The sequence below is a fragment of the Pteropus alecto genome, unplaced genomic scaffold (genome assembly GCF_000325575.1).
Source record: "Pteropus alecto unplaced genomic scaffold, ASM32557v1 scaffold171, whole genome shotgun sequence".
Taxonomy (NCBI): domain Eukaryota; kingdom Metazoa; phylum Chordata; class Mammalia; order Chiroptera; family Pteropodidae; genus Pteropus; species Pteropus alecto.
Window position 1 is genome coordinate 606,153 of NW_006431925.1, and position 4,977 is coordinate 611,129.

The following is a 4,977-nucleotide window of genomic DNA, read 5'->3' on the forward strand; positions in this document are numbered from 1 at the left end:
TACCCCGCACCCATCTCTTCCCTATCTCCTCTTCGTATAACTTCCCCCCAGCGGTCAGCAAACTTCAGTGGTGAAGCTGGCCCACCCAATCCCTTCTATGACGATATGTTTTCCTCTTTTGAACGCCATGGGGGATGCCCGCAGGTCCAGGCTTGTTCTGGGTGGATGGAGTGCGGGGCTTCCTAGGAACGCAAAAAGGGTATAGTTGGAGCCAGCAGGCTGCGCTTTGTGACTTCGGGTTTGTGTGTTGGGAGGAGTAGGTGCCCGTCCAGATGGAAAGGCAGGGATAGCGGATGGACTTGGATTTGCTGTGAATCAGGTGCCGCCCAGAGGTCAGCAGAGCTAAGCCTGAGGCTTTGCTGCCGCAGCCTACTCTTCTCGGAGGAAGATCTCGCGGGATCTCAGTAGTTCTATGGAAACGCACATCAGAGTCTTGGGATGAGAAACAGCTGGGTGTCCATGGGTGCTGGAGGTATCTCTACCAGGCTCGAAGTGAGGAGTCGATCTTACACCGCCTATAAAGCAAACGCCAAAGCTCCCTCGATGTTCCAGTCAGTCACAGTGCACTGGAGCCTCTCCACAGCAGCCAGGTGTGGGGAACCAGGCTCTGGACCAAAGGCTGTGCAGAGACAGACCAATCAAAGCCACAATGGGTGAATGAACTGCGCATGCATAGGCCTGCTGCCAAGTTTATTGTCTTCCAGGAGGCTGAGGGCCTGAGATAGTGACCAGGCTTAGGGTGCGGTTTCCTGGTGTCCCAATTCAATGTCTGTCGGGGGCCAGGGCCGCTGCAATCTGAGTACAACGTTCCATCGCACAACTTCGGGGCCAGTTGTTCCTCCTGGCCGTAGTGAGCTGTCTAGAATTTGTCCTAGAAGACCACAGCAGCCTGTTCCTCCAGCTTTCCCCATATCTATCTATTTCTTTTGGTTCACTTTCTCTAACACAGATCGCTGACAAATACAGTTAAGTGTAGTGCAGTAGAATGTGCCGGGATCTCCAAGAACAGAAAACCCAAGTTTTTTTTTTGTCTCTACTATTAACTAGCGAGACCTGAAGAATGTCCACTGCTTTCTCATGTGTATTAGACAAGATAATCCGAAGATTCCTTCCATATTCAGATTCTTTGCAGCTATGCGAAGGTCCAGAGAATCTCAGTAGGACAAATTTGCTGCATAAACTGCAAATGTTTGTTTAGAATATAAGTATAGTTTCTCAAAACACTGCTCAGTAAACTTAGCTTTTGATAAGAGGTTTTCAAAGCTTTTCAGTGAAGTTTAATACTTAAGATGTGTTTATAAATTCGTGCCGAGGTGGTGACTCAGGAATCTGTACAGCGTTCTGGAAAATGAAATGGCTTGTGCTTTTAACAGGGATTTGGAAGGTTAGCAGTGCTTGACAACTAAAGCTAACATTCTCCTTTACTTCTTTTTTTTTTTAAATTTTATTAAAAAAATTTTTTTATTATATTAGTTTCAGTTGTACTCATTGGAGATTATGATTTTGAAGGTACTCTAGTTGGATCAGTGAATCGGAGGACCACATAGTAGGCTGGAGAGGCTCTCTCCAACAGGGTCTCTGGGTGGATGCCCAGTGGATACTGGAGGATAGTCTGGGAGCCTAGATGTACCTTCTGTATGACTTTGTACTTCTAAGTATATTGGCTTGCCTTTTAATTATTTAATCATAGTAAACACAGTTTTTTAATCCGTTTTTGATAATTCCAGTTATCTGACATCAATGTCTGTTTCTATTGTCTTTTTTTTTCTGCTGGTTCTTACATGGTATCTTATTTCCTTTTGTATTCTGCTTTTCAAATTTGCTGTATTTTCATTCGTCGTATTTTGCTCAATGTCTTTGAAAAATAACTTTTGGTGGTTCTCCATGACCTAGGATGATGGTTTCTTTCTCTGGATAGGGTATGGGCTGGCTCCTGCCAGAATCTGGGGACGCTTCTAGTCAGGAACCACTTTTAACAAAGTTCAAAGTTTGGAGTTCCCTGGACCATGAACAATATGTTTTAATAACATGAAAATGTGTGTGAAGTTTGGACTACAATCACTGTTTCCCAGATTTTTTTTTTTCTTTTTGCGTTAGTGACACAGCTGTCTTCTCTGAATTTCTATGGTGAAAGGTAGGGTATTTGCTTCTGGTTCACTCTTATTTTTTATTTTTATTTTTATTTTTATTTATAGGCAAGGCAACCCTTAGTTGACCTCACAGATTGCAAGGACCTTGTCAGTTTATAATCCCTTATTTTCAATTGTTTTTAAAAAAATTTTTTAGGCCTACAGCACCTGGTTTCCCTAGGTGGTCTCCCATCCAAGTACTAACTAGACCCAACCCTACTTAGCTTCTGAGATCAGACGAGATCGGGCTTGTTCAGGATAGCATGGCCGTAGACAACTTCTGGTTCATTCTTATCCCAATGGCTTCATCTGCCCCCTTTTCATTACATGTGGTCTCCCCAGAAAATTTTATTCAGTTGTATGATAACAGGACCACTCAAATCTAAATCCATCTTCCTCTCTTGAGTGCCTGACTCATGTTTCTAACTGCTTTCTGGACATTTACATCTTGAGTTCAGTGCTGTCCTCAACCGGACTCACTTCTCCCCATCCTACTTTTCTCAGTTACAATCTGCTCTCTTCCTGTATTACCAACTTGCTTACTACCTTCAGTATCCAGTTGTTACTAAATTTTTTTTCACTGTAGTATTAATGAATTTTCCCATTTGACTCATTTTAGCCGCCAATGCCTTAATTTAGCTTCACATATATTGCTCATCATAGAACAACTTCATTGTATATTCTCCATTTGCCCCTCCAGAACCACTCTCTTTTCTTCTCTACAATTCCATTGTGCTCTGTCTGCCTGGGAGACTGACCTTTATGGCCTGTACTCACAGGCCCCCTTGTCCTCTGACTTCTTTTACTAGGCTCGGCCAGAGGGAGGCCCTGGCAGAAGATGAGAACATAGGTAAATAGTGAGGACAAGTTATTATCCTATTCTTTCCCCTCAGGGTCACCACACATTGCCTGCAGCCTTTTCCTAAAGACCATAGCTCCTGTTGGTTGTTGACTTTCTTACAGTTAGCTCTCGCTTACAGGCAGCTACTCTGACAGGTGGCATTCTGTTATAGGTGGCCATTCTTCTGGCCTATTTAGATAACTATCTACCCTTGCCCGTTTGATTCTAGAGGTGATAAGAACTCGCAGCTATTCATTTTCCCAGATTACTCCACTATCCTTTTTGGTTTCCCTTAAACCTTCTCACACATTTGTAAACAGTTTCTTTAAGTAACTCTCAATAATCCCTTTCAGTTGGGCCATCTAAGTCACTCTGATGGGTACAGTAACACACAGAGCCCTCTGTGATCTCATGCACACCTCAGAACCTTTCTCTAACGTCACTATCCATATATCTACCCTCTAGGATATGCTGGGATATGCTGTTCCTGAGATCTGAAGTGTTCTTTCACAATTCATTGCCTTTTTTATGTGATTTACCCATTCCCTGGAATATTTCTCTTTCCCCCTCCCCTCCTTTTTTTTTATCTTAGCTGAAAAAAATCCCTTCCAACCTTTTAGACAAAAATCAACCATTATCTCCTATTATCATCAAAATAATTTTTGTCCCTTCATCTAGGACCACTCCTAGGTCCTGTGCCTGATAGAGGATTATACCTTCCCTCTCACTGACTTCAGGCTTATCTATGTAACTTGCTTTAGTTAATAAAACATGAGTGGAAGTAATGCCTGCAGTTTTCATATCAGATGGTTCTACCATCTTTCCTTTCCCTCTGCTGTGAAAATGGTAATGACTTTGATAGAGGTCTTCCTCTAGCCTTGATTCTGGAGGTAGAGCAGAGGTACATTTGATTCACCATAAACTAATTGTTGGTATGTAATATGAATGAAGAAACAAACAAACAGAACCTTTCACAATGTTTTTTGTAAATCACTGAATTTTGAGGTTGTTACTACAGCATAACTTGGACTAAACTGACTGTTTTACTTCCTCCATAATGAGAGAGTTACACAAAGATTTTTCTTCAAGAATTTTTACCTTTCACTATTTTCTAATGATGTGAAAGGGGTTTGGTTAAGTTAACAAGGACTTTTAAAATAAGTCATTTATCAATAGGCTATAACACTAAACATTTCATTAAAATTATGTTTGAAGAATATGTAATTATGGAGGTGATTCTCATGGTATGTTATTAAAAGAAAAATACTTTACCAAATGATGTCTACCATATTCCCTCTGTATTAAGTGTACATTTTCTTTTTATAGTTTTCTACATTTTCAAAGTATTGTACAATAGTCACGCATGACTATTATATTTGGAAGTAAAATGTTATTTAAATATAACTTTCGAATGCCATCCCCAATTTTCCTAGGTGAAACTTAATATTCTTTCTTCTCTAAGTACATGCTGTTTAGTGATATTATATTTTTGCTTGTAAATCTCTTCCTTTAAACAATATAAAAAATATACCTAACTCATACCATTATGGGGGGGAGGGTAAAAAGAGATAATTCATGTAAAACAATTAGTATAATATCTTGCATATAGTAACCACTCAGTAAGTGCTGTTTTATGATTGTATTGTGTGTTTTGTAAATTTTTAGAAATGCGTATACTTTTGGAGGGGCAAAAGTTAGGTGACAGAATGACTTTTAGGATAATCAGTTATTTCCATTGCCCTTAGAAGGTTGTCATCATTTTGCATTTGAGTGCCCAACTTCTTATATGGGCGGCTAAGGCTTTGCCTATGATATCTGAAGAAGGTTGAACATCTTTTTATAAGAAGGGTATATGTTTTCTTTGAGTGCCTTAAGAGTTTTAGAGCCCAGATTCTTGAATAGACATCCATATTCCCTGTTCCCAACATGCTCCATTGGAAGGTGCCACTAGTGTAGAAGATATGACAAATATACAATTCATAGGGGATAAATCAAAACCCGCTTATT

At 40.3% G+C, this 4,977-nt stretch overlaps 1 pseudogene; it reads right to left on the bottom strand.

Moving 5' to 3' along the window:
* Positions 1 to 2,285: 2,285 nt before the first annotated feature.
* On the bottom strand, positions 2,286 to 2,404 carry LOC112475587 (annotated as a pseudogene).
* Between the last annotated feature and the right edge of the window lie 2,573 nt (positions 2,405 to 4,977).